This window comes from Columba livia, chromosome 4, assembly GCF_036013475.1.
Source record: "Columba livia isolate bColLiv1 breed racing homer chromosome 4, bColLiv1.pat.W.v2, whole genome shotgun sequence".
NCBI classification, from domain to species: domain Eukaryota; kingdom Metazoa; phylum Chordata; class Aves; order Columbiformes; family Columbidae; genus Columba; species Columba livia.
The window spans coordinates 31,799,509-31,822,514 of record NC_088605.1 but is presented as its reverse complement, the minus strand read 5'-3'; the positions used below and the strand labels follow the sequence as shown (position 1 = coordinate 31,822,514).

Genomic DNA, 23,006 nt, shown 5'->3' with positions numbered 1-23,006 from the left:
TCCCCTTATTTGTTCCTAAATCAACCACTGTTTCTAAATGTATACAAAAATTAGTCTAATCTCCAGTCATGCTGTGACTAAATTGTTGCAAAAATCCCATAAAACACTGGATCCTAATACAGCCAATTCTATTCACTTGAAAAACCAGCCAAAATGCAGAAGTCAGGCCCCTGGAAGTCCAGACACTGCAAATAACTAGACTAGTTCGCACCAAAGACATATCCTTCCACATATTGCGTATGTGAGTTTGTGTGTATGTGCACAAACTACCGTATTTCTCGGATTGCTTCTCAGTTCCTACTGTGAAAAAGGATAGATTATTTCTGGGTGGCTCAGCCTTCATCATTATTATGGCTGGATTACAATTTTGGAATCAAAATGTCCTCCTCCCTCACTTTCTTGGGAGCTCTGGAGACAATGGCAGCAGCTTAAGTCCTAAGTGCTGGTCTGTGCAAAGGCAGGATCTGGCCGCAAACCATTCCTTACTTGCCCCAGAAAGAAAAGATGGCCAGGACAGATTCACTATCTCAAGGGCCAAACTCAGAAAACAGGTTGTTATTAACAGTTGAAATGCAATGATCTAGGGTAACTTCATGGGAAATTACAGCCAGGAAAGACATATCATTTTAACAACTGTTTGAAAAAAAGCTTCTGACATCTGGTACCTTCTTGTTTAAGATAATAACTGGAAGCCACACATGCCCTTTTGCATAAAATATTGAGTGGAAAAATGCCATAGAAATTACTTCGAATTCTGAAATGTCACCACTTCCCTTACTAGTACTAGATGGAATATTTCACCAACTCACTGATACTTATTGAATCTGATTAATAGGTTAGTACCCTTTGTAAACTATATCTGTTTTCATAATGCAAAAAATTTGTGGCACAAAGAGTAACTACACATTCCTCAGAGAAACACTATTAAAATATGAAGCTTTACTTGTACTACATGAGCAACAGATACTCATAGAAATAATTTTGTTACATAAAATTAAGATGAATGATGTAAAATTCTGCATGCCCAATCTAAAAAAAAATCTTAGCTAGTTTAAATGATAATGTCAGTAAGAATACCTTGGCTAAGATCCTTTTCCACCTAAGCGTTGCTTTACTGGCTTTCAAAAATGCCATTTTGGCATACAGTTGTCAAACTACTGCTCCTTTATTTCTGTCCCTGGAAACACAGCCCGCAATGCACATGCATTTCTTATGCAGAACTCCAGTTTCCAGCAGCTGAAGATGCTAAAGCAGAACCAAACATTCCCTGTGCTCAAGCTCCCATAACTTCCATTACTTTCTTTTATTTCTCTTTAATCTTGACTTTTGGTTTTTTTTTTGCATTTCACATACATACTAAGTTCAAATTTTCATTCTTCTCTGCCTTCTTAAATTATTATATGCAAGGAACAGAGTCTCATAGATCTTTTATGAAACAACTGGAGTGGTTTCATCTTGTATCCAAATATCCTTCCCTTTAACTACAGCCTTCCATGAAAACATACATCTTCTAGCACTGAAATATCATGCATATCCATCTAAATATTGAGCTTGTTTTTCAGAAGTGGTGTGCAAACATTATCACACGCCAATAGAAACTTTCAGACATATTATCAGTTGGTGCCAGGGTTCATCTTGTAACATGAAAAGTGAATTGGATGCATTTTTAGCAATATGAGACCCAGACAAAACGTCACTGTGATTTTGCAATGCGTGATTTTCAACAGGTACTGAGAAATGCCAGGGAATGCATCATTATTGACTGTTCTATTTAACTGCAATTGTGTTGATTTTGTGATAAATGAAGAAGAGAAAGGTGGTCTGATGTGATGAGTGTTCTTCAAAGAGCAGTAGAGTTCCATCTGCTTCAGCAGAGATTAAAATAATCCCATGAGCACCTTAATAAATTTGAAAATTTGCTTGAGCAAAGCAATTTCAAAAAGTTAATATTTTCCTCTAGTAGACCGGAATATCAAAAGCCACCAAATAATACGTTACATTTAAATGATCAATTTTAAGTATTCATTTCAAAATTAAAACTCACCTCAGAAGAAATGTAAAAGAGTTTTGTTGGGTTTTTAAAATTATTATTATTATTTTTTTTTTTTTTAACTTAGAGCACTGTACTAGATGAATGAAAGTAGACTAATTCATCAGACAGGAAACTACTGAGTTACAGTAATTGCTCCACTATGAAAATGTTCTTAAAACATTTTAAACTTCTTCTAGTTTTATGCTAAGAATCTTTTGTTTTGGTTTCAAAAAAATCTAACAGAATTCTAATGATCAAAAGAAAAACAATTTAGAAATACTTCAATAATAACAGAAGGAAAACCATTATTGTACTTCAGCATTTCTTCACTGAAGTCTAGAAATCATAGGTCAAAGCACCTAAAAGCCCCCAGTTCCACAAACTTTATACCAGCTTCTCAGACAAAGCTTCCAGAGATCAATGTCTGGTAGTGAACTATCTAAAACCTTATCTAACCATATCTTGGCTAAGAGAGGAAAAAAAGACAAAATGCAGCTCAGGTAATTGGGTCTAAGGTGATAAACAGCTTTAAATAATATCCTTCTCAAATACTATCAGTCTCATAGATTTAAAATACCAATAAAAAGCTCTAATTAAAATAATAAAATAGCATGGAAATTTGGAAATCCAAGGCGGGAGCTCTGGGTCTTGATAAATGGATATGAAGGGCAGAGAGTTTCTTAGGATCTTCTGGATTAAGAGTGACTCTGTACTCACTAGCAAAGTCTTGGTGATATCCAAATTAGACATGTTTTTTGGTGCTAGCCAAATATAGTTTAAAAAATCTGTCATTATATGCACAGCAGAATTTCCTGCTATAACAAAAGGCAAAACTCAAGCTTGAAGATATGCCATACGATCCAACTGGAATTAATTGGCATTGTCTTATGAAGAGAATGCAGAAGAGAAAATCAGTGAAACCTGATATTCTGCTGTAGCACTGCAGGTACTTTTGGAAACCTGCCATATAAAACTGCCTGTTGTGTAGAAAAACATTTGTGTTTACCGAATGATGGTAGAGGTTCAACCTAATGTGTAACTCTCTAGTAGCCAGTAGCGCCAGTAGTCATCCTAACTCCCTCTGATTATCCTTAAAGATTAACTGGATGGTAACTGACTACAGTCTCTTGTTGACAAGATGTTGAGAAAAAGCTTTGAAAACCTTGAGAGTAAAAGTCTGAAAATGAAAAGTGGTGCTCTTCTAGACATAGGACATAAATAGATATTTCTTTTGAAATTATTCTGCATGTCAAATATAGCTAGGTAACATTCTAAGTAGGAAAGCAAAGACTTCACAAGGCTACAGCTGAACGTATTTCACTTACTCTGAAATTCCCAACAATCATAAAGAGAAATAAAAAAAATCCCCAAAGAATTAGAACTGATTTATTTTCTTCAAAAGTGACCTTATGAAGTGGATTTTTCTGACGGGAATCACAAAACTCACCACAAACTGCAGGCAACTATGCAAAAGCCAAGAACACTTCTAATACTTCTAAAAGGATGTTTAAAGCAGGCAACAGCAAATGGATTAATTGTCCAGAGCAGAAAAACTTATTTTACTCTTGAAGGACATCATGAGCTCAGCACTAGACTGCAGTGTTTCAAATGAAACTCATGACAGTTGTTAAGCCAAAACATAAGAAAAGGAGAAAAAGGCAGTAGACCTACCGAGCCCAGAGATCAAACAGATCACAGATAGCTACTCCTTCAGAATAAAGACCCTTTTTTCCTTTTTTTTTTTTTTTAGGTATAACTTTGCTCTCTACTGTGACAGCTGTGTGAGTGTATGACATTTCAAATCTTGCCTTGACCTAAACATAAATCATCTAAACAGGCAGATAATGCTTCTGAGAAAGCACAGACAGCTACTCGACCATTTCATGCCTACTACCATAGAATACACACTGGGACCAGTGATGCAATGACAATGCCATCACTCCTTCAAAAGTTATAGTATTCTCATATTACATTTCCATCTACCTGTTCCTAAAGCTCTAAAATCAGGGGAGGGGGCAAGCACCTCAGAAAGCTATTTCATCTGATTAAAGTTGTGTGCTTACAGGTTCTCTTCAAAGAAGACACATAAACAGAGCATGAATGTATTACTAAATGCTCTTCCTAAACTCAGCTTAACTCAATTGATTCATACTACTGTTGTTTGGGTTTTTTTCCCTTTCTTCCACAAAGGACAAAAGACCAAACAAAATAATGTTCACATTAGCTGCTTGGAACTAAAACAAAGCACATTTGGAGAAGCTTGTGTAAAAGAGAGGAGATGGATTCTAAGTGAACATGAATGGTGTTCAGAGGATTTCTTTGTTCAAAGTTTATCAAACTGAGTGTATGGCACACAAAGAAAACACAAGCAACAAGGACATGCTGGATAAAAGGCTATTTGGAAAGCATAATCAAAACCAGGTAAGAAGACATGGATATGGAGGAGTTAATTTTTGGCATTGATATGAATTCTGAAACAGTATAAAAGATCAAAGAGAAGCTATTGACAGTTTGGAGCATGACACCCCTCCCTCTCCTAAATGAATTTAACATCTCCCAAAAATATAACTGGGTATTATATAGACTCTTAGGCTTGGCATTAGATGTTAGCCACAAATGATTCCTCATGACATCTATGTTTAATACACTTACCAATGCCCAGAGACAGCCTATATTATTATGCGACAGAATGCCCACTCTGCTGGGAAACATTTTTAATACTCAGCTGAACTGAGAATCTTCCTGTTTCAAAAAAAAAAAAAAAAAAAAAAGAGAGGTGGGCTGTGGCTGATAAGCAATTTTCTTTTCATATCTGTCAGCTTTTTAGATTACGAGCAGTGTTTTGCATTATAGCTAAGAGTAAAATGACTTGGTGACCCCATCTATTTGGATAATTCTTGAGGCTGATGTGGCTCAAATTCATGGAACTAATTTGTCTGGATAACAGCTTTACAAAGGTTCAGAAAAGTCTAGACATTTTCACTGTGGGAAAAAAAGATGCACAATCACTTTGATACAAACTTTAAAAATAATATCCTGCAGTCATCCTTTCACATTGCAAATTGTACTTCTAAAGTCAACCACAGATAAACTAAAGCAGTTGAAAGTAGCTGTGTTTGTACAACGCTGGAAGATATCAAGGGAGACGGAAAAAGCCTTTGATTCAACTATTTTGCAAGAAATGACACAGCAAAGAAAAAGATCAGTTATGTATGTGCATTGCTACAGGCTCCACACAACATAATTTTTAAGGTAAGTGAAAATTTACCTAATGATAATATGCTTAAAAAGTAAGCTACTTCTCAAAGAATAAGTCAACTATGTAATTTGCTATCCACAGTGACTGAGGCTCAGGCAGAAGAGCTGCAAGATCCATGGAAAGTTTGAGCCCAATTTCTAGCAGCCTAGCAATCTCACTAAGCAGAGAAAGATGAATAAAGGAGGGGAGAGAAGAGACAAACATTGTATCTGAGTTCTACCTCAATCTCTCTCTCACTACAACTACAATTTTAGTTTAGAATTAGGCTATAAAACTTAGCTCTAATGTACCTTGGCCTTACTCCATTCTGGCCTGCCAAACTACGTTCCCAAACTGGTTTAACTGGAACCATGTTCAAACACTGCTGCCAAACTGGTTTTGCTCCAGAACAGGAGGGAAAGGAAGAGTCAGCATTTATTTAAAAAAGAAAAAAGAAAAATGAAATACTTAATTCTTTATCTTTGATCCAGAAATTCAAACAGTTATGTATAATCAAAAAGACTGAAATCCCTTCAAAATTAAGGGCTTTGTTATAAAAGTACTACAGATTGTAGCCACATGGCAAAATTATTTCTGTAAATACACTTTGAGTCCCAATTAGTGAAACAAAAAATCCTTCATGCTAAGATAAAAAAAAAAAAATCTCTGCAGTTATTCATACTGCAGTAACATCCAGATCATAATCAAGGCTTGTCCAAGAGTTTAATCTAAGAAAAATCAACAGTATGATAAATATAGAGGTAAAACAACCAAATGCAATCAAAGAATATGGTATAGTGGGCTCATCTGTCTTCCTACTGATGTGCAATAAATTTTCCTGATGCTGTCAAAACAACAACAAGCTCCAGCATAGCCATTGCTACTAATACCTTCAAACAAGAATGGAAACAGTTTGTAAAGTTCATCTTTGAAACATAGTTCAGTTGATTCAGGCCAGAAATTGTGGGGTTTTTTTTCACCTCACAATTCAAGCTTGGCTGGCTGCTTCCTGAGGAATTACTTTTTCAATAGTCAACTGTTTGCCCAAGTAGAATCCAACAGGATTGTTTCCTGCCTAAATTCTTACATTGAGGTTTCTTTCTTTAGTGCTTCTTAGGTTATATGGATCCAATATTTTCCTTTATGCATCAAACGCAACCCTTTCAAAAACTGTCATTACACTTCCCTCTTTTTAGCAAAGGTCCATCAATGAAGACCCACAGTTAGTCTGGAATAAGAAATTCCCATCTTTGAGTACTAAAGTTCATCAGAGCACATGTACACACCAAGAACAGCCCAGTAAAAAGAGGTTTTATTTGACTTACACTTCATGGTGCCATACTTACCTCAATTTTCACAGACTACTGTAGATAGGTAGAGATAGGTAATGAAATGGTGCTAGAATCATATTTCTCCTTCTGACTGTTACAACCAACACGGAGTGAGTGCATCAGTCTCAGAGCTTAGAGAGCAACAGTGGGACATGCTTGGTTCAGGACTAGCTGCAGAACTGTCACCAGGACAAGTTTTGAAATGCAATGTGAAAGAACAAGAGTCATGTACAAGTGAAACTCCATTGATACCACAGTCAGTGTAATGACCTAGCTCCAGCAGGTACAGGCAGAGCCGAGTCACCCTCGGTATGGTTACACTGGCATTTTATTCAGATCAGATGCATATTTTCAAAAGTATTCTCCCAGTCATCCTGGCCATTCACTGTGCTTTGGTTCACTCCACAGAGCAATCCTGAACCATTCTTTTTGATGAAAAGAATTTGGAATATGTGATTCAGAACAGCACCTAATGCACTTTTAACATCTAGTTCAATCCGTGGGACTAGACAAAAGCAAAGCTGAAGTCCTCCCACTTCTCCCACACAAACCAAAACATAAGTGGCGCGGCCTGTGAATCCATAGCACCAAAAGATCTCTTGCAGAGCTGCAGCAGTTGCTGAAGTAGACACTGCTGCACTCTGATGTGGCATTCACTGCCAGTTGGGAATGCCAAATGAACCTCTCACTCAAAGTTACTTGATCTGAAATTTTAAAAGTATAATGAGGCTTCTATAGAAGTAATATAGACACAGTGCTGCTTTACTTCTAAGAAAACACTTCACAAGTTCTATTTCAGCATGCCTTTATTTCAGCGTGAATACCCTTATTTCAGCATGAAGTGCAGGAAAAAAGCAGCTGAGAAAGACAAGGGCAGCAACCTACAGAGGTTGCATTTGTGTAGGACGAGTTTTCTTATTTGTTTCAGTCTTCACTTTCCACAGCTGTTTTCTCAGTTTCTGGAGGAGACCATTTTGAAAGCTTATCCCCACCACATGCTGATATGGTCTTAATACATGACCTTGGAATTCAGGTAGGAGGTACTGCTGAAGTCTAGGGGTCATTTATCTAAATCACTACTAAGTAGGCTTCTCTCACTTCCCTTTTAACATTTCATACTGATAGCTGTCCACCTGGTTCAAAGGGCTTAGTATATGCCATTTAGTACACAGTGTATGTCTCAGTATAGCAAACAGGCTGTGGCAGGCATCCAGGCAGTATCTTTTTCCTACCATCAAAAAGCAAACTGGTGTACTATACAAGTCACACATAAAAGTCACACACTCATCCTTGTACAAAAACAATCCTTTGGTTGTTCGTTGGATTGGTGGGTCTTTGGATGCTGAATTGCTTCCCAATTTAAGATTCAGTACAGAAAACAAACAAACAAACAAAACAAACAAAACAAAAACAAAACCCAAAACCCACCACACCCATTCTGTATTAGCTAGGATCTCTTTTATTTGTAAAGTTCTCCAACATCACATTGCTAAGTTCCCACAGTCTATAACACAATACAATGCTGCCATACTGTCTTAACTAGTGAACAAGGTCTCAGAAGTGGCTGAAGGTTCAGACACGCTTTCTTGATCCAAGTCTTCAACGATACACACAAGGAATGAAAAGAAGCTCTCTAAATGGTCAAATCAATACCAAAGGCCAGAAAAACAACTCACACAGGACTGAAGCAGCATTTTTGTGATTTCTGTTCTTCACTGCTTAGGGTGGTGAGCTGTTCCTCACTATGCAGCCTAGTGAAGGATCATATTCTGAAACATCAGTTTGAACATATCGCATATTGCCATTTTGCAACCGGAGTGGGATTTTAACATCAGAGCTTTGCTCTTCTTGGTCTGAAGCACATCCCACTTCTCCATTTTTCAAAGGTTGATACAGTATCAGGCTTTGCCACTTCAGGCAAGAAAATGTTTTGTGCAATAGCTCCTACCTCAGAGTCCATGCTCAAAATGTTCTCTTTCTGTTTTGCCAGGTGATTTATCCAATTTACCAGCAATAATGAACTAAGCCAAATAAACTTGAGCAGAACTGTGTCAGTCGCACAAAATGCTAATGTCAAGGACGCAGCATTTCTGATGGGGCAATCCAACCTTTCCCCTCCTGGCCCTCTGGAGTAGAAACCTGCAGTAAAATATTCAGCCTTATACAAGTTCCCTGGCCCACCCAGCTTCACAACCAGGCAGATGATTTCTACAGCCTATGCAATTCAGAGATTTATTTCCCAAGTTTTGTGGAGGTTTTGTTGTTGTTTCTGAAACCCTGCTTACTAGATTTGCTAAGAGAAATGCAAAAGTTCTTCACTTTTGAGCCAGCATGCATGGCAGTTGATTATGAGAATGCCACTTCACAGAGGTAGCACTGTGAATGAAATTGCTATATACCACTGTTTCTGGTCTTCCTCCAGACTTTGGGTGAATTTTTGACAGGGTTTGTTCACCATCAAAGAAGATTCTATGTACAGCGCTTGCAAGCTTGTCTTGCTGGAAAACAGGTGCTCCACCAACTACTGATTTTCCTCTTTGACTCAGAAGATCTGTTTTCAAGGATTTGCAACATCTTACAGTGAGGTGGAGAAATACAGTGTCACATATCTCACATGCCCTGCTGTGTGTTTCCAGAGTCCTGTTTCCCTGAACATAGCGGGAGTCAAAGTACAAGGAGGGAGCTCCTTTGCTTACAGTTCCAGGCTTATGTCCAGCCACCAGCTCCAACCCCAAGCTGTCTCTCCAGGGAATACTATGAGCACCATCCACATCATTCTGTGTTTCTGCTGCCTTTCTGCCATCTGCAAACATTTGCAATTAAATCAACTCACTGTTTGACTGTGTGCTATCATCAATGTTTGTTATCAGATCCTTAGAAACTGTATGGAACATTGAAACCCACATTTTCATCAGCTAGGTTTCAACCATGCTAAAATAACTGGGTTTTCACTGTTCCCTGATTTAGATTTAAAGGAAGCTACTTATCCCACTCACCATCTTCTACAGGAGGAGTGATTCGTACCAATCATCAATCAGTTCCTGGGACAAATACACTGTAATATTACATGTTTTTATAAACAGGCACAAGAGGATCATTTTGAAGAATTCTGATAGCTTATACTAGTCTACTACTATGTGCAAATGAAAGTTGAGTGAGTGTTGTGGGGGAGGGAAGAAGAGGGATGTTTTGCAACTTCAGTAATTCCCCTGGTTCCTATGGAAATGTTCTCTACTTACAATGCCAAACCAAGATCAGAATCAGGTCAAATATGCAGTAATGGAACTAGAGTTATAGGAAAGATGTAACAGATGTGAAGCAGGAACTATCCAAAATACTTAATCAAAAAACAGTTTCACGTGTAAGTCATTTACTAAGCAAGGCTATAAGATAGCAGCAGCAAAAATGCAATTGGTGAGTGACATTCTCTTGTTCAAAAATTTATTACTTTTTTCAGCTCCTGTTAGAAGAAATAAAACTATGGAACTGAACTCTATGGGAGTTCCTATGTTGCAGGAGAAATAGGATTTTAAATGCCCAAACTTACTTCAAAAGTTTGGATAAAGTACTCCCATGATCAAAGGTTTTGCAACTAATACTTTCTTCAGTTAAAAAAAAAAGAAAGAAAGAAAAAAAAAAAAAGAAAGACTCAGACAGGATAAAAGAAATTACTGTATGTTTTACAGCTCTGTGTAGTATATTCTATAGTTTCTCCCACTGGTGGTACTATTTAAGTAGCTTATTCTATTCTCTCCTCCATGTCCATCCCCTAGTTGCGGCTGCACAGCCTTATTCCTTATTGATAAGGATCATGGCTGAAAATGTTGTGGCGAACGAAACTAGTTCATCCAGCCACAGGAGATGACACATTCAGTACAGGGTGAACTGCGATTTACATATCAATGACAAGCTAACGAGCCACAGCCCAGGCAGGCTGACTGACACTAGAGGTGGAAGATGTGGAGGGCACATAGCCCCATCTTCTGATATGCCAGTTTGGCATACAAAGGGGAAAGGCTGAGACCCTTCAACATGGCCCGGGACTTATCGAGACTTGTCGATCTTTTGCAATCACCCCTTTCCCCCAGACTCTCCTTTACTCGGAGAGCTATAAAAAAGCTCACCTAAAAAAGCACTAGTAGAGAATCCAGCAGCCTGAGGAGCCTCAGCCCCCCAGCCTCGCCAAAGGGAATCCACCACCCTGAGGACCTTCAGCCCACCAGCCTCGCCACAGGAACTAGACCAGACACCAGACGACGCTGCGCTCCTGAACTACAAAACCCAGCATCCTCACCACTGGACACCGGAGGCCATACATCATGGTACAAGTCCTGTCATTCACGCTGTAGAGCCGTAAGAGTGTCTGGATCCCTCAGCCTTTTCTTTCTTCCTTTCTTTCTTTCTTTCTTTCCTTCTCTCCTTTTTTCTATACCCCCATTTCTTTGTCTCTTCTTCCGTGAGTGGTGATATATTACTCTCTTTCTCTCTCTCTTATACCTTAGATTTCCTTCTCTACCACTCTTTCTCTCTTTTCCTTTTGAACATACAAGAGTAACATTATCTTAAGTTCTGCTGTTAGGTTCTTGTTAAGTCTTGTATTATAGCTGCTAATGGTTGCCAATACATCGCTCATAGTAGGACTTTTGCTGTTAATGTATTGATAAGTTCTGCCAAGCCACTATTCACTGTAACTAGTATTCCAACATGTACTTTTAGTAAAACTCATAACTGAATTGGACCCCTGGAGTGATTGTCTGTTATTCACTTTGCATAACTGCACAGAATTAACCCAGAGTTGACTCACACCTGTTCTCATCTGTTGAGTCAGGGCGTGTGTCACGTTCGGAGTTAACTCATCCCTCATCCCATCTGTTGGGACGGGACAAACGTATCTCAAGGAAAAAAATGAATTAGTTTCCTAATCCAGCTCATTGCACAGTACCACAAACAGCTGTGCAGGTATAGCAGGATGGTTACTGGAGCAGGAACAAGAGAGAGCAGCCTGGAGCAAAACGGGCTGCTGCTGCTTCTGCTGCTTCTGCTGACATGGCTTCAGTAAGAAACGTGCAAGCTCTGCCATCCAGACTGGGAAAGCCACTTGTTTCACAGGGAGTAGTGGATACGTTTTAATCAGTAACAACGAAATAGTGTAAACATTCGCTTTACATAGTCCAAAAGTTGACTTAATTTATTGTGTACAGACAAAAATGCAACATCAACAATATTTTACTGCAAATTCTGCTCTTTTTGCATCTGGTTCACTGAACTAAGTGCAACCCATCTGTTACCACACAGGACAGAAAAACAGTAAAAAAAACCCCTTCTTATTTAATACAGATCCAAAATTATTTACTTAGACAACTAATGAAGTGGAGTATATAGGCAGTTAAACACCATAGAAGGCTTTACAGGGTACTACAAAATTACAGAAAGGTTTATAAAAGTTTATACCCAGGATAATTAGAAATATAAAATGAGGTTATTAAGTTTGCTGTTGCAACTAGTTGCCTCAGAATAAGGCACATGCATGTAATAAATTAAAATGTTATAATAAAATATTTCTAATAGTTGGACACTGCATGGGAGACTGCAAACAATTCTGGACTGGTTACCCTGAAGCAGTGTCCCACCAAGGAATAAATGTTGAAACAATTAGAACAGACTTCCTTCATTAGGGAAAGTATGTTAGAGAGCTGATTTTTCCCTCTCAGTTTATTCTAACTTGAACATGCACAATACAGACAGTGAATACCCCACTGCTGTAAGATAGTCATTCTACCAGAACACCTCACAGCAAATAACTTGCTACCACATGGTATTTTTCAGTATCAGGCTCTACAGCCGTGATGATGGTTGCATTTTCACAGGACAAATAAGGAGAAGGTTTTTCTAAATGACATATGAGTATCTATTTTTCAACTCCTGAAAACTTCCTATTGTCTTGAAAATCTAAAGGAGTCTCAGTAATAGTCGGTCAATATAATTCCCACAAAAAATACAATTTCAGAAGTTAGACATTCAGAAGAAAGCAGGGAAAACTAAAGAGAGGTGGAGAAATGAACAAAAAACAAGACTGGTAGGAAAGTCATGTATAAAAATCATATTGTGATTGGCAGAGCTACAATAAAACTAAACTCTAAAATAGAAATGTATGATTTTTGATAGCATGTGTGTGTTTGGGGAGGGCATTGGAAGATCACAGGATAGTCTTCATCATGATCTTGGCCTAAAGCTTCCATATTTAAAAGACGTGTAGATTAGGTTCTTTAGGGATGTGGTTTAGAGACGGACTTGACAGTGTTAGGTTAACAACTGGACTCAATGATGTTAAAGGTCTTATCCAACCAAAACAATTCTATGAACTGAAGCCCTGATATGGCTGTCAAGTACTTCAGTAAACTAATACTAGTACTAGTACTAGTACTAGTACTAATACTAATACTAATACTAATACTAATACTAATAATTTGTATTGTTGTTGCCAAACGGGCAAGCAATATCTAACTCTAATACTATTTTGTTTTTAGTTTAAAAAGATAAAGAAATACACTTGACAAATAAAGAAGCAGAGAACACATTAATTGTGAAGGCACAACACTTTCCATATGTGAAAATATATTTATGAAAAACTCATTCCTGCAAAAGTATGCATTTAAATAATTTTGGTGTCCACTGTGGGATTGTTCTAAACTATTTATTTTATTGTCAAGCAAATTTCTGCTAAAAAGTCAGCAAGAGTAAAACCAAATACCACAAAGTATGCTCTTCTTCCTAATGTTCTGAGAATATGTAAACAAGCCAGCACTGAATGTTTTACTTACATCGCATGCTTAGTTTTCATACAAGCCAGAGAGCAACACAGACCTGATATGGCTCATAACTCAAGTTCTATGCAGCACAAGAATTTATGCAAAATGTGACTGAAAACCTAAAGTTCTCAGATGATCTGGGTTCTACCACATACCTTAAACAAGTTACTGATAGTCACTCACTCCTGTTCCAGCTCTCACGAGCAAACAGCATGTGAATCGCCATATTGCTTCCCTATGCAACACCTCATCTCGAGCCAGCATTGACTACCAAAAACAAGCTACCACAAAGAGCTTCGTAATATTGTTTTTTGCAACATAAGTGGCAACTAAATAGGATTGATGTGCTGAAATCCCACTCAGTTGTTTAGACCACAAGAAGAGTCTGACTATATCTGCTAGATTTGGTTTCAAGAATTTGGATACTGGAAAACAATAAGGATGTTGACTTTATTTTCTGTCAGGTATTTAGATCTTTCACATAAGTGGGTAAATGACATTAATCCACTTGGCTCTGGACAAGAGAGCAGAAAAATACAACTACTGGGAGAAGGCAGCTATGTACCTTAAGAAAAATACTTCACCTCTGTAAGTCTATTTCTGAAGACGGTTTTAGCTCCAGCATGGTCAGTCTATTGGACTATAGGCATTGTTTGTTTACACCAGCACAAATCTCTACAGGCCATTGAGTTATTCCACGTGAACTGACACATACATGAAGTATAGAAGCCTCTAATGCACAGAAAAATAAGTTGGGAAATGGGAAAGGCGGCACTGTGAGAAAACAAGGAACAGCAACATGCCTTTGAGTTGTCCTTAGGAGTCAATGTACTTTATCAAGTAACTAAAAGGAGATTTTTTAATATTTCTTCATAGTAACTATGTGGACCATTTCAGAATGTAACAGAAAGATTAAGATACGCTTCAAGTGATGGAAAGGACAGTCACCTTAAACTTTAAAATATTGAAAACCCAAAGCAGGTTAATTAGATACAATAGTGAACTCTCCTCATAGACAGTGTTTTAAGAAGTATTATTTTCAGCTTCTCTAGACTTTTCCATCTGGCAGTGAATATTATAATTGCAAATTTTATAGTACTTCTAACCAAGCACTGTGTACATCTTTGTAATTCATATCACTGAATTTTATACTGGATCTTTTTGTTGATCTAGTTCTACATAACTGTCATTTTTCTCTTATTTGTCACCACAGCAATTTACCTAGTGTATACTCATTCCTTATTAAACATTAATTTTTTGAAATATTAATTCATAGATGTAAGAGGCACTTTCTACAAATGAGCCTGAAGGAAGTCCCCAGCTTAGGAATTCTCTCTTCACACAGGAGACCTTGTTCCACCTGCAGAATGGCCACTCCTGAAGTCAACATATACAAAGAGGGTGAACCCAGTTTGGTAAGTAGTGTGTAGATGTAACACATCCAGATTTTCTAAAAACATATTGTTGAGGGAAAACAACAACAGTAGAACATATAATTACCATATACCTTTTATTGCAAAAACATGTAAGAATTTTTCCTGGCCTACAATTTCCACAGATTTCCTGATGTTGCGCAATACATACTTCTTCAGTACGACACTTGAAAATTCCCCCTTTTCTTACAGCAGAACAGAGCAATTAAATTCTGCTACTGACTGCACTTGAAAGCTGTTTAGCTTTAAACCTTAAAACAAGTCAAACTGTCATTACAAGGTTCAAAAATGCTGCCTGGTCATCTAAAGTGTTGCTTCTAAAAGGCACTCTGAAGCAGCGTACCTTTGAAAAGAATCACACATTTGTGCTAATTCTATATGTCCACAAGCCTTTTCATCTAATTCACAGTGCTGAACGTATTTCATGGCAAGTCACATCCCCTTGTTTTCTCTCAACTGCATGATAATCCAAAAACATTCAAGGGCAGAATAAAATCCATATTACACCAAATCACTCATAAACAGTGAATTCAGAAGAATTAATTTAAGTCCTCATGGGAGTAATCAGATATCTTCATGATATCCAAATGTTACAATTTCCTTAACTAATATGGAGATGTTTCTCAATTTAAGGAAACTCAGAAGAGGACAATAAATAATCCTTTCCAAATTCCATTTCAATTATTATTTAGTCCATAACCACAATGCACATGGTACTGCACAAACAAAATGAAATAACACAATTGCTTTCCCATTTTGTCAAATAGCATGCAATCAAACTCCAGACAACCTAACCTCAAACAAAATGAGCTAGGACCAGGGATTAGCTACAGGAACTCACACTGCTATAGAACAGGTTATCCACATTGCTCACTGTTTTCACAGCAAAGAAAATGAAGATTAAATTGCATTAAATCAAACTCTCTCCCCACAAAGAGAGTCACATAAAGAAGAATGTTATTTAAAGCAAAAATAAATTTATTCCATATTTATTTAAACAAAATCACTTTATTCTGGAAAGCAAAAAGCACAGATGAAGTGACATTGTACATTAAACACAGAAGATAGTAGTAAAGTCTGGCAAAATTGCTTGGTACAGTTTGTCTTTTCCCTCACTCCAATCTCAACTGACAAGTGATTCCTAGTTAAATTCCCTGTAGATTTTGTCAGCTGACACCGTTCCACATTTTACACCTTTCTACAGCACACAAACTGCTGCTCACCAAAATTCTAGTAACCGGTACAATTGGATGAATCTAACCAAGTACCACCCCTTTTTGGTAGTACATCTAACAAAATAATTTTCAGAAATGAGGTAATTTAGTGAGAAAAGCCATGCAAGACTTCTAAAAACTGATGCTACTCTCACAAAGATGCAAAACCACCTTGCCATTAGTGACACAGACGACTACAGTGTAACACTGAATCACCAACACTGATTCTGCCCGTTCTGATTTCTTATCAGAAACAGCAGCTGTGGTGTGCACTCCTCTGCGCTTCTGATGAGTTGTCACAGAGAACTGAGCGCATCAAACGCCACCTTTCTACAGCATCTGCACAGAGGTCTTTACAGGTCCCCTACATTAAATACTGCATGTAGTAGGAAAACGTAACTTAAAAAGTGAGATGGAAGAAGAACCAGAGTCTGTCAACGAGCATGACAGTAATGTGGTAGTTTACATATGATTGTTTCCTCCTTTTTTTTCCTGTGTGGCTGATTTACTTCTACTTGTCGGATGTGTGCAGCCAGTCAGACAATAATAAGAGATTCTACTCTTTCAAGATAAGTTTTGGAGAGGTCATTGAGTGGCCTGGATTCTTATATAAACTAGTTTTAGATAGTATCATGCTGTTCATAGAAGCCATAACCCAAACTAGAGTACCTAGCTGTTATCAGAGCTGTGATGTCCTCCCCATTGCTATTCCATACAGTTCACACAAGTCTGTTGTGAGAGGCTAGATCTTCTGTCAGGATTCTATTAACTTTATGATATGTAAATTAAGGTATACTTTATTTGTGAGGCCTCTGTCATTAAATTTAATGATAATTAATATACTAGTTCAACGCTTAGTTCTTCATAACATATGTTGGGGGTGTGTGTGTACACCACACATCTACGGGAGTCTCTTCAGTCCAAGACAGAATCTTATTGGCCACAGTAAAGAAAGCATAGATATGAGAATTGTCTATGTATGCTACTTCAGTAGCACCTCTCCCCTAGTTATGTTCAATAAATGCAGACTCAACACCAGCCATTAGCCTATTGACTTTTTACACTGTCACAAACTCCCCGCTCTTATTTCTACCTGGGTTCACGGTCAAGTGAGACTGATGGATCTACAGGATATCTGCGTACAAAGTTCCTGTAGACCATATCTTGACATTAAGAGATCTGCAATAATCATCTCACAAGTAGAATGAGTTATTCAAGAGAACGGTACATTTCTTCTCCAGCTGTGTAGCACACTATGTCCTGAGCTAACTGTTCAGCATATGGTCAAGCACATGTGACACATTTCCCATCAGTATCCTAAATACATTCAAAAATCTCTAATTCCATACATATGCAATCCTATGCAGGAAGTTGTGAAGACAATGACAACGTTAAGGGTGTTTCTAAACGACCCTCCCCTTTGAATAAGTCCACTCAAATTACAATTTTGAGATCAAGCAAGATAAGACTGTGGCTGTTGGACGACTATCAGCAATGACTAAACTTAGGAATCCCAGAAGCCACTTTTACTAGTAACCTTTGTAAATCTCACTGGAGTTGTAGTGCCAGATGACTTACACAAATGCTTTTCCCAGCAGATAGGAGGACACATTTGTCATTTTCTGAAAGATCATCTGTTTGCTTCTAACAGCCCTGTAAGTTGACTTACCAATACTAAATTGTTTAGCTACTAAACTAGTGGAATGAAGGTGATTCTTACCTCAGCTGAACAACACACAGAAAGTTGAAGAATCAGTAAGACTGAGGATCATAATTGTATTGTCGCACTAAGGGAGCCCCATGTGATAGAAGGCAAGGTGATAAATGGCAAAGGTGTCATGAAGGTAGGCACTTTCAGATATATGAAAACTTTTAGACATGGAAACATGACTCCAAGCATTTTTATATACTTTTTAATAATTTAAGCAGCATATAAAATGATTTTAATATCTTAGTATATAAAAAGCTAATGTTAATACATGAAGTTCTTCTTTAAAGTCACAAATATTTGCACAAATGGCATTGCAAACCATTTTGTATATCTTTGGCTACATGGCATTAATAGGTCACTAACTGCCTGGGAAGTCCCTGAGGGAAGAAGGAAAAAGAATGGCAGAAAATTGCTCATTCTAGTATCAAAAATGAACAATAAGTCACAGACAGGACTGGTAGCCTACAATGCATGATACATTTTACAGTAATGTCCTACCTAATATTGCCTATGTAAAAGAAAGTTTCCCTAAATGGTTCTACCCTCTGCCCTCAAACACATCATTCTACGAGCTGGGAAGAAATCTGGTTAAAAACAGGACAGCATGGAAACCAGGAAAGCATGGCATGTTTTGTTGTATGGGGTTTTTTGTGTGTCATATGATACCTGTATCGTGATGGACAGATGCCAAAATACCTATAGAACAAACACAGGTGAAGATGATCAAAAGCTATGAGAAAAGCTGAAAGAACTTTATGATCTTATAAGCTCTATGACAACTTACAGAATGAGATTTAGCTTACGGTCTTTTTGGATCATTTGCAGTCCTTCCCCTTTGTTTGCCTCTGTCTTAAATATAAAGTCCACTGTAAAATGAACAAAAATGTGTGAAGGCACAAAAGGAAGAACTAAATCTTCACAGCACCTTTCAATAGATCTCATTTTACAATGAACACGTCACAACTTTTCTCAACTACTCTGCAATGCATGCAAGCTGACAGGTAGAGGCAACATGCATTTTCAAGCCAACTAAAGACCACATTGACTTAAGCTGCTGTGTGTTTTTTTCTCACAGTTGCGAAGTTAATCTTGGTCCCATTTCTGGTCCTTACACTAGTAAAATTAAGTTTGATGTTTTTCACTTAAGATGCAGGTGTTTTTTGCAGTTATCTCCAACTAGAGGAATTCTAAGCTGCTAGATCCTTGTACCCAACATACTTACCCAGAAGTTCTTCTGGATTTAGTCACTGTAACAGTCAACTGTAACCACTGATTTACAAACAGAAGCCCCCTCTGTAAAAATACATTGTTTCCAAAACACTTAAAAAGTGAAAGTTTTTTAAAAGTTTTAAATTATTACTCCACTTTTATCTTACCTGTCTTTTTGTACTCACTGCTGCTTATTATGACAATATATTCACATAGAAAATATCCCCATAAAGCTGCTAATAAATGGCATCAATAACTTAACACATTGACTCCAAATTAGTTGTCATATTTATGTACCTTGTTAACCTAGAACCTTAAGCTTTAAAAGGATTTATACATAGACAGGTTAAAAAAATTCTAAATAAATTAATCTGTTAAGAAAGTTGAAACTGATTTTTATTTAATCCGTAAGTGTGGACAAAGCTAGAAGCAGCTGCATATTCATGCATCTCATCAAGTACATTTTTACTTAGGTCAAGAATCTTGGTCAGACCATTTATGCACACACACACTAGCCAACATACTGAGCTTCAGGACCAAAACTTAATTGCATTAAAACTTCATAAAGTGCCAGTCTTCATTGAAGTCTGAAGAATCAAAAGTTGTGTTTTAGTATCATCAGTTACACAGAAGATGTATGCTCCATACTCCATGCATGGATAATCTTAACTACAACATGTTGCAAAAGACTAAAAATGTATGTCACACATACAAAATTCACTGCACCTTTCAAAATATATCATTATGGCTGCTCACGTCTGTGTAGAGCTGTCTTGTTCCTGTTCCAATTTGTACCAGAGCCCAGCAGGGTTCAGAAGTATTGTGTGTACAGGGGTAGTGTCAAATGGAATCAACTGCAGCAATGGACACCTGCTTACAGGAGCTGGGCAGGCACCATGTCTTTTTCTGTCTGTATAGTACATTATAGATGCCAATGAAAACCAGTTTAGTTTTCGTATAGGCCTTATGCCTATTTTTACTGTCAATGTTTTAATACCAGTAGGTAACACAAACCAGAACTCAAACATTTTCCACACTGTGTAATACAAATTCTAATCCAAGATCCACTGTGTACTGAATCTGCACAGTGTCTACATGAACTTTTCATAGAATTTGTTTTATTTGGTCTTTCTAGCATAAGCAAACTACCATCAGCTTGTTTCAATATATACAAGTTCTATATGCCATGATCCCTTGTCTTACATTCCCCATCCCTGAAACATTTGAAATGCCTCTCAGTATATTTGTTTTGGTTTTAATTTGGAAGAATACAAAGATAAATGTGCTTGAAAGCTTTTAAAATAAATAAATGTTAGGTACTAATGTACTTGAAGCAGAGGGTGGTCTGGAAGGACTTCCTTTCACAGCTTGGGACAAACTTCAGGAAACTTCTGTCCCTTTCACAGGTGAGTTACTTTTGCTGGAATGATGTGTTCAGCATCAGCATAACAATCACAGAAACTCCACTCACTGTCAGAACCAAGTGGTGCGATTTCCCCTCCTCCCCAGGACTAATTTAGTTCCCTTGATTTACTGGAGTTCACCCAGACACAAGACTTGCATCAGATTCACAACACTCTATCTTCCAAACAGTACCATAAATCTCAAGTGATAACTAACATTTTAAAAGGAAGGATTTTGCTCTGCTGCTTCAGATACATTAAATTTTAAAAATTATTTTATTGGACTAGATTTCTTCAGCTGCCACTAGCATTACATGTTGGATGACATATACTTCAACATTTCTATATTTAAACATGCAAAGTTGGCAGAAGGGAAGAATCTTACATTTCCTACACTTGTTTACAACAGCTAGGGACGTGCACCCACTTTGTGCTCTCCACTGAAGCATGGTTTCTCCAACTTCTCGAAATGCACCGAAGAACTGAGGTTGTGCTGTGATTATTTGCTTTGACTCTAAAAACCTGCACGGATAGCACCTTCAGATAAAGTTAGCACATGAATGAGCTTGTCGGTAACCCAGGGGGGTTGTTTCACCCATCCATGACTCCAAACCTTCACAGTAGTATCAGATCCTAGCCCAGGACCAGCAAACACGACCCCGCGCCCCTCGCCCAGCAGCCTTCAGGAGCACCTCTCCCCTTGTGCCCAGCGCCCACTCTTGCCTCTGCCCGCGGACCCAGACCCCCGCACCCCCTGCCTGGCTGCAGCGGCCGAGCGCTGGCGGGAACAGCGACCCTGCGGGGGCAGCGCGGAGAAGTCAGCGCCGCGTCCCTCAGGCGGGCTTTAAAAGGCAGCAGCAAAGCCCTTGGCCGCCCACCCCGCGCAAGTCGCCTGGCACTAAGAATAACTCCTCGGAGCGCCCTTCGGGAGGGGCGGTGGGTATCAGAGCTCCTCCAACCGCACACCGGGCCTTCCCGCAACCCCTCGCCCACCCGGTCCCGAGGAGAGGAAAGGAAAGGCAACAGAAGGTGCCACTTACGGGGCCGGTGCACGGCTCCCTGCGGCAGCGGCGGGTCGGGCTGCGCGGAGGTGCGGTGGTAGCGGCGGGTCTCTCAGCGGCGAAAGCCGGGGCGCTCCTCCCCTCAGAAAGCCCCCATGCACGTGCGGGGCCGGCTAACCCTATCCCGCCCCGCCGACCCCCTTCCCGCCCTCCCCTCTTCTCCTCCCCCCAGGAGCCGGGCCACCCCTTCCCGCCGAGCAGCGCGGTGGCGCAGCGGGGAGATGCGGGTCTCCCCTGGAGGGCCGGGCCGTGTCCGTCAGGGAGGGGAGCCCGGGCAGTCCCGACCCCGCGGCTGGAACTGGTGCCGCCTCAGAGCCGGTACAGACACCGCCCCGTCCCCGGCCGTTACAGGACTCCCGTGTCTGTTACAGGGCCGTTACAGCGGCGGTTGCTTGCACCTCCTAACGGTCAAGGGGCGACCGTTTAACTCCCATCTACCACTCTCTGCCATTTCTCATTCCCAACAGTCACTGGGGTTTTCTAACCCGAATCTGCCCCGAGTGCTCTGAAGTTCGGCATGTGAGCAGCACCTGCGGGAGGTTCACGATCCGCTCTCAGAAACACTTTTCCACACGGTTTTGGATGGGGGGCGAGTGAGTGGATTCCTCCCCTGTCGTCACGTTAGGAGGCAGGAGGAACGGCGGTTCCGAATGCTTTTGAAATGCTCTTTACCGCTTTGCTGGATGTATTTTCCACGGCGGCTTTCGGGAGTGTGTGGTGGGGCCGCACATCATGTGCTGTTCCACGTGGGATTTCACGGGGAAGCTCCAGGGAGTGGTGAGAGCAAAGGGGAAAGAGCCGCTACAACTGTCCTAACAGATAACACTTCAGAAGTTGCTTTTGGGATACATCACGGGCAAAATTTGGCTGAGAGCAGCAAAAAGTGCCACAGGATGGGATACAGCACCAAACCACCACATGTATGATGCTGTTTCTTTTCATTCCAGTGTTCGCAAACAGCTTAATAAGCTGCCTTTTTCTACGAGCCTTGTTTGAGATGCCTGGGACTTGGCAGTTCTATTTGTCCGCAGGTTGCAGAGGTTTTGTGCCTCTTTCTCTTTCAGCCTCAGTAATTCAAATCATTCCCCTGGGCCAGATATCTTAAAAAACTCATTTTCGGGCTAAGAATAGTCTTAGACTAAGAATAGCTAATGCTAAGAATAACTAATATTAAGAATAGCCAGAATAAATCTTACAATCATAATATCTTTTTCCCTGCATATATTATACTTACATAAGACCTTTGGATATGTCAAATTGCTGGGAATACCTTCAAAAATTTTGGCTGTGGATTTGCTCATCTTTTTTTCTGTGATATTTCATCACCGTATATGACACATGTGCATATATATGTGCAAATGTACATTATATACACATGTACACACATACATATATCCCTACTGTAGTCTTTAAGAAAACAGAAGTTGATCTGTGGACACCAGAACTAACAATACAGCTGATTTGTGAAGAAAATTATTAATTGTCTTTGTCTTTTTATGTGGTATCTTTAAACCTAACTCTTTTGTTTAGATCACAACTTTCCAACAAATTTTGTATTATGATAC

General features: G+C 39.1%; 1 protein-coding gene across 9 annotated transcripts in view; it reads right to left on the bottom strand.

Annotated features, from left to right (window-relative positions):
- Window positions 1-21,560, bottom strand: part of SLC7A2 (solute carrier family 7 member 2) — a 62,377-nt gene extending 40,817 nt beyond the window's left edge. For 2 of the 9 annotated variants that reach the window (XM_065061086.1, XM_065061090.1), the window contains exons 1-2: window positions 20,766-21,400; window positions 18,572-18,634 (exon numbers count right to left, since the gene is read on the bottom strand). The gene's annotated coding sequence lies outside the window, so the exon portion shown is untranslated. Of the gene's footprint in view, window positions 1-18,571; window positions 21,401-21,420 lie in introns of those variants that run through there. The other 7 variants (XM_065061084.1, XM_065061087.1, XM_065061085.1 and 4 more) reach the window with 6 other exon arrangements.
- Between the last annotated feature and the right edge of the window lie 1,446 nt (window positions 21,561-23,006).